Here is a 7,838-nt window from a genome sequence, read left to right on the forward strand (position 1 = left end):
AGAACCGTGCTGAGTACAGAGCATTGCTTGAAAGGGGCGACCAAACTGTGTTAAACTAGGAATGTTATTATTTGTGTTCAACTGTCTGTGTGTGTGTACAATGTAGTTGAGGAGCGGCAGTGTAGTGGTTAACCCGAGTTCGATTCCCGCTCATGGCAACCAATACCAGTGACGATTATCTGAACCGGTCCTGGACCTCCCCTAGGTCGACTCATCCTCAAGATCCTCAAGATGAGTACCTGGTGCGGTGTAGAAATATCGCCATTAGGGAGACAAAGGCGGCCAGGCGTGGGGCTGGCTCCCGACCTCGTGTGGTGTTCCAGCCTTCATAGGTGCTCGCTAACCGCACTTCCCCCAACAGTCTGTTAAGGCCACACAGGGGATCTTTGTCTTCGTACAGTGTAGAGTAGGGGTCCCCAACACCCGGGCCACGGACCGGTACCGGTCCGTGGCCTGTTAGGAACCGGGCCGCACAGCAGGAGGTGAGCGGTGAGTCCGTGCGTGGCCCGTCCATTATTTTATTTACCACTTCCGTCCCGCACTGCGCACTTGTCTCAGTCAAAGTTTTGGTAAGCCCCGAAGCTAACCCTAGCCAAAATGAGTAAAAAACAAACGTCACTGGAGAGCTTCTTTGAAAAGGGGGAAAGACCCAATGATGAACCCCCCCCCCCCCGGTCCGTGAAAAAATTGTCTTCCACGAAACCGGTCCCTGGTGCCAAAAAGGTTGGGGACCGCTGGTGTAGAGGATAGCTCCAGTTTCAGATTCCATAGAGCACAGGATGAGATGTTACTATCCTTTGTGCAAGCACTTCCAAGAGTTCATGAACAGTGAGCCTGGTGAAATTTGGGGAGCGCATCGTCAGTAGTGAACCTTTGGATCCTAGGGTGTTTCGGCCTTTCATACTATACACCCTCCCCAAAGGCGGCCAGCGACAGGGTGATCAATCCTATGCTTGCGTCCCATTCCCAATTAGTCATAGGAGTTGCCTTGTTGTTGATAGCCAACATCCCATGGGACTATGCATGGCAGGGGTGTCCTCCTCCCTGAGTAAAGCATTGTTGACTGCATACCTCCTGGCCCTCTCACTTTGGGGCCCAGCTGGGGTATTTCCTCTTCATCCAGAGCCACTGACTGCTGCCTTCTGCCGCCTCCGATACAGCTCTGATTGCCGAACGCTGGCTCTGGCCCTTAATTCCCAGGTCTCTAAGCAGTCTGGTTGTAGATGTTGCCACAAAACTTCTGCAGCCCACCTCCACTGGTCGGACTTCTGTGTTCCAGCCATGATGCCGTGCTTCGGCAGCTAGATCGGAATAGCGCAGATTTTTTCGCTCATAAGCCTCATCTACTGAGTCCTCCCAGGGTACTGTGAGCTCAATGATGAAGACCTTCTTGAGCGAACGGGACCAGAGCACCATGTCAGGTCTTAGGGTGGTGGTTGCGATCTCCGGAGGAAACACAAGTTGCCGGCCAATGTCAGCTAGCATTTTCCAGTCGCGGGCCAAGCGCAGCTGGTCTCGCTCTATTGGTGTAGAGCCGCTCTTCGGTGGTTTAGCCCCTTCGCGGACAAAGGTCGTCCGTAAGGGGTGTGATGCTGCTGGGGGTGGTAGGGAGTTGGTGGCAGCTCGCCTGTCCTCCAGGGCGGACGCAAGGTTTTTAAGGACTTGGTTGTGACGCCAAGTGTAGCGTCCTTGGGTGAGGCTTGTTTTGCACCCTGTGAGAATGTGCCTGAGGTTGGCTGGCATGGAACAGAGGGCACAGTCCGGATCTTCACCATACCATTGGTGAAGATTAACTGGTGTTGGAAGGACGTCATATGTTGCTCTGATGGAAAAGCTCAACCGCCTCGCTTCCATGGCCCACAGATCCTTCCAGCTGATCTTCCTCTTCTCCACACTGTCCCATCGAGTCCACTGTCCCTGTTTGGCAAGAGAGACTGGCTTGGCCCACCTTGCAGCCTCCTCCTGATGGCGTACTTCCTGCACTACCATCTTCCGCCGCTCTGGTGCAGTGGCCTTACTCCAAGCAGCACGGCTAGTTAGCCCAAGGCCTCCTCTCCCTTGCTGAACATGACCCACAATGTCAGCATGTCTGAGGGCTGCTGTTGCCTCCTGGACTGCTTTTCCTGGCCTCCATTTGCGCCCAGTTGCCAAGGTCGGCGCGTTGTTGCTCACCACTGGGTCTCGAGATTCATTCAGTGTCATCTGGAGCCTGGTTTTTGCACACTTGAATTCCTCGGTTAGACTGGTGAGGGGCAGCTTGAGGACACCATCTCCATAGAGGCCTATGGTGGTAAGGCATCGTGGAACTCCGAGCCACTTCTTTAAGTAGCTCGTGACTCCTCTTTCCATCTTCTCCACTGTTGAGATTGGAACCTCATACACTGCTAGGGGCCACAACACCCGGGGTAGGAGACCAAACTGCAGACACCAGGCCTTTAACTTTCCAGGTAGCTGGGTGTTGTTGATGGACTGTAGGCTACTGCTGATGTCTTTGCGCAGCTGTTGCACCTGGTCTTTGTCCTTCAGGCTTGCATCATACCACCTTCCAAGGCTTTTTACCGGCTGCTCAGACACTGTTGGGATTTGGTCATCTCCGATGAAGAATTTCAGGTCACAGAGTACTCCCTTCACAATCGAGATGCTGCGTGACTTGGATGGTTTAATCTTCATACGGGCCCAGCTGATGTTCTCCTCGAGTTTTCTGAGCAGTCTCCTGTGCATGGGACAGTGGTGGTCAATGTTGTAATGTCGTCCATGTAGGCTCTGAGTGGAGGGAGGCGAAAACCAGAGTCGACTCGCTGTCCACCAGCAACCCATTTTGAGGATCTGATGATAACCTCCATTGCCATTATGAATGCCAATGGAGAAATGGTACATCCCGCCATTATACCTACATTCAGGCATTGCCATGAGGTGGTGAAGCAGAACTGCAGATCCTGAAAGTACGACTTCACCAGGGTTGTGATGGTGTCCGGTATGTGGAAAAATCTGAAGGCAGACCACAGGAGTTCATGGGGCACAGAGCCAAATGCATTGGCGAGGTCGAGGAAGACTACATGGAGGTCCCTTTTCTCCACCTTGGCCATTTGGATCTGGTGCCAGATCATGCTGGAATGTTCCAAGCAGCCAGAGAACCCTGATATTCCTGCCTTCTGTACAGATGTATCGACGTACGCATTCCTTTGCAGGTACTCGGCCATCCTCTGGGCAATGACCCTAAAGAAGATTTTACCCTCGACATTCAGTAAGGAGATTGGGCGGAATTGGCTGATGTTCACTGCATCCTTCTCCTTAGGGATCAGGACCCCGCCTGCCCTACGCCACACTTTGGGTATTATCTTCTTTTGCCAAGCTGTTCTCATGAGCCTCCAGAGGAACCTCAGGATGTCTGGTGCGTTCTTATACACTTTGTACGGGACTCCATTTGGCCCCGGGGCTGATGCTGTTCTTGCCCTTCGAACTGTGTTTTCCACCTCTTTCCATGTCGGAGGGCTGGTCTCAATATGATGTTCCGGGGGTTCAATGGGTGGGATATCTGATGGGATGGCCAGATGTTCATGTCGCTTTGACTCAAAGTTTGTTGTTCTCAGGTGCTCTTCTAGGTCTTTCTTTGTTGTTTTTAGAACTCCACTTTTTTCCTTCGTGAAGAGACTTTTAAGGAACTTGAAGGGATCTTTATAGAATCGAGTTCTAGTTTGTTCTTTCTTCCTTCTGCGCTTCCGTAGGTTCTCTGCTCTACGGAGGGATGCCAACCGGGTTTTGATGTCAGCCTGAAGTGCCTCTATGCCCTCCTTTTCCACTTCCGAGGCTTTCTTCCACTGTTTCTTAAGCTGTCTCCTTTCTTGAACGAGGCGCTTGATTTCTTGTTGCCTCCTGGAAACTGGTGGGGTTGGAACCTTTCTCCCGCCTTTTGCCTCTTGCACTCCAAAGCTTTCTGCCCCGTACTCATAGATGATGTCCCCCATCCTCTCCAACTTCTTCTCCACTGTGCCTCGAAGTTTCTCGAGGGTCAAGGTAAGGTCAGTATTCACTGTTTCCCACAACTTCTTGTCACTGGCGCCAGGCCACTTCACATACGGTCTGTGCCCTGGTAGTCTCCTCTCGACTGCAGGTCTGGGAGGCTGGGTGAGTTCCACTCCTGTTGTTGGTTCCACCTCAGTTGTTACTTCGGTGCTTGAGTTTACGTCCTCCATGACAGTGGTACTGATGCACTGCAAACTATGGTTTGCGTCCAGTTGCTGTGCTTCATTCGACTGATTTGATCGCTTTCGCAGAAAGTAATCAATGCGAGGCCTCTGTCTCTCTTTACCCAAACACCCCTTCTTCCCCTGGTGGATCCTCAACCCATGGTGTGATGTAACTTTCCTCCAACCACAGACACATACCTGCATCTGTTTGTGGCCTGCTGTTGCAGCGGAACTTGTGACAGTTGCTGTGGTGTTCTCTTGTGCTATGCTCTCATTACTCGTAGTCGTTTCCGGTCCAGTCGTTACCATGTTGTCAGTCGATGAGTCATCTTCCGCCCCCGCTCTCGCAGACTCTAGAGGTATTTTCGTATGTTGACTTTCTGTAGCTAAAGCGGGTGTTTCCAACATACTGCGAAGCATGGGAAACTACAGAAATGGGAAGCTAACCCATGACTGTCCCAGTGGGGTCTATTCCCTCCTTTCAGCCGTCTCTCCGTGCCGCCACAAGGACTTTCCCCTGTTGTCAGCTGATCTTTCTCAGCAGTCACTGGACAAGTCCAGATATTCAGATTCCATAGAACACAGGATGAGATGTTACTATCCTTTGTGCAAGCACTTCCAAGAGTTCATGAACAGTGAGCCTGGTGAAATTTGGGGAGCGCATCGTCAGTAGTGAATCTTTGGATCCTAGGGTGTTTCGGCCTTTCATACTATAACCTTCCCCAAAGGCGGCCAGCGACAGGGTGATCAATCCTCTGCTTGCATCCCATTCCCAATTAGTCATAGGAGTTCCCTTGTTGTTGATAGCCAACATCCCATGGGACTATGCATGGCAGGGGTGTCCTCCTCCCTGAGTCAAGCATTGTTGACTGCATACCTCCTGGCCCTCTCACTTTGGGGCCCAGCTGGGGTCTTTCCTCTTCATCCAGAGCCACTGACTGCTGCCTTCTGCCGCCTCCGATACAGCTCTGATTGCCAAACGCTGGCTCTGGCCCTTAATTCCCAGGTCTCTAAGCAGTCTGGTTGTAGATGTTGCCACAAAACCTCTGCAGCCCACCTCCACTGGTCGGACTTTTGTGTTCCAGCCATGATGCCGTGCTTCGGCAGCTAGATCGGAATAGCGCAGATGTTTTCGCTCATAAGCCTCATCTACTGAGTCCTCCCAGGGTACTGTGAGCTCAATGATGAAGACCTTCTTGAGTGAACGGGACCAGAGCACCATGTCAGGTCTTAGGGTGGTGGTTGCGATCTCCGGAGGAAACACAAGTTGCCGGCCAATGTCAGCTAGCATTTTCCAGTCGCGGGCCAAGCGCAGCTGGTCTCGCTCTATTGGTGTAGAGCCGCCCTTCGGTGGTTTAGCCCCTTCGCGGACAAAGGTCGTCCGTAAGGGGTGTGATGTTGCTGGGGGTGGTCGGGAGTTGGTGGCAGCTCGCTTGTCCTCCAGGGCGGACGCAAAGTTTTTAAGGACTTGGTTGTGACGCCAAGTGTAGCGTCCTTGGGTGAGGCTTGTTTTACACCCTGTGAGAATGTGGCTGAGGTTGGCTGGCATGGAACAGAGGGCACAGTCCGGATCTTCACCATACCATTGGTGAAGATTAACTGGTGTTGGAAGGACGTCATATGTTGCTCTGATGGAAAAGCTCAACCGCCTCGCTTCCATGGCCCACAGATCCTTCCAGCTGAACCGTGCTGAGTACAGAGCATTGCTTGAAAGGGGCGACCAAACTGTGTTAAACTAGGAATGTTTTTATTTGTGTTCAACTGTCTGTGTGTGTGTACAATGTAGTTGAGGAGCGGCAGTGTAGTGGTTAACCCGAGTTCGATTCCCGCTCATGGCAACCAATACCAGTGACGATTATCTGAACCAGTCCTGGACCTCCCCTAGGTCGACTCATCCTCAAGATCCTCAAGATGAGTACCTGGTGCGGTGTAGAAATATCGCCATTAGGGAGACAAAGGCGGCCAGGCGTGGGGCTGGCTCCCGACCTCGTGTGGTGTTCCAGCCTTCATAGGTGCTCGCTAACCGCACTTCCCCCAACAGTCTGTTAAGGCCACACAGGGGATCTTTGTCTTCGTACAGTGTAGAGTAGGGGTCCCCAACACCTGGGCCGCGGACCGGTACCGGTCCGTGGCCTGTTAGGAACCGGGCCGCACAGCAGGATGTGAGCGGTGAGTCCGTGCGTGGCCTGTCCATTATTTTATTTACCACTTCCGTCCCGCACTGCGCACTTGTCTCAGTCAAAGTTTTGGTAAGCCCCGAAGCTAACCCTAGCCAAAATGAGTAAAAAACAAACGTCACTGGAGAGCTTCTTTGAAAAGGGGGAAAGACCCAATGATGAACCCCCCCCCCCCGGTCCGTGAAAAAATTGTCTTCCACGAAACCGGTCCCTGGTGCCAAAAAGGTTGGGGACCGCTGGTGTAGAGGATAGCTCCAGTAAATCCAGCTTGGTCATTAGCAAACGCGCTTGGTGGTTGATATACAAACATCCATCTGCGACAAGACAATTTAAAAATGGGAAAAAGTCAGCGATCTGCTCAATTGAGCATTGAGGTGGTGATCGTGTCCTGTTTACAGTCGAGTGTAATACATTCCACATTCCTATGGCGGGGGTTGGGGGGTCGATAGCACAATTCTGACCCCAGAGAGTGGTAAGATGGGTTGAGTTAATCCCCAAATCACTGTTGAACTTGTGTAGAGGAGTAAAATACGCAGTGCACACTGTTAACCGAGGGCAACCGAGGGCAAGCAGGTGCGCGTGTGCAACATGGGGTTGCACGAACAAACCGCCACCTATTTAAGGGGCTAAGCGGGTGCAAAACGGGTCGACCATTGTGCACGTTGACACTGGAGGTGTTGCCAGGGAGACGGGAGATAAGGGTTGATAAATAGGCTGACAGGCGCTAGCCTGGCTAGCCTTAAAGAGACACACGAGAGCTCTCGGATAATTGGCTGGAGGATAAAAGGGCGTGTGCGTGTGAGCGGAGCGAGAGAGTTGTTACTGGGGACAAGAGCGAAAACATCTCGCCGCTGCCGCTCGAGCCGTCAACGGGATATCAACCCTCACGCGTCTGAGGGAGCGTAGGTGAGGGCAGCGGTGGAGTTGGAGAAGCTGCTGTTTTCTGAGACGCTGTGTGCGAAGACGCTGTGTGCGAGGACGCTGTGTTTGGAGTCGCTGAGAGCAGAGCTGCTGAGTGCAGGCTAAGTGAGGTACAGAATAGATAGGAATGGGGAAAAGTTGAGTATACGTGACCGTACATATAGTTCTAGGTGCACCTACAACTGGTGCAAGAATAGGTGAATAAAGTGTAAGCAGGTGACCTGTTACGACGTGTCAGTCTGAGTGATTTTACAAAACACTACATTTGGTGTTAGAAGTGCCAACAAACCTTCACCATCATGCCCAAGTCTGCTGTGTCGTCCGATGATGACGACGCCGAGCAAAACGTCCCTCCAACAGCTCCAGATGCCTGAGCACCCGCTCCGACGACGTGCTGCATCCAGCACAGGAGTGCATGGCGGGTCCAGCCCAGCCACCTCCACAGAGCTGGCTGGACATCGCCGGTCACCTGGGGAGATTGCTGTCGGCTGCCGCTCATCTCTTCGAGCGGATGACTGCAGCGATTTCCACTGGACGCCAAGACACACTTCCC

This window comes from Lampetra fluviatilis, chromosome 25 (genome assembly GCF_964198595.1).
Source record: "Lampetra fluviatilis chromosome 25, kcLamFluv1.1, whole genome shotgun sequence".
NCBI lineage: Eukaryota > Metazoa > Chordata > Hyperoartia > Petromyzontiformes > Petromyzontidae > Lampetra > Lampetra fluviatilis.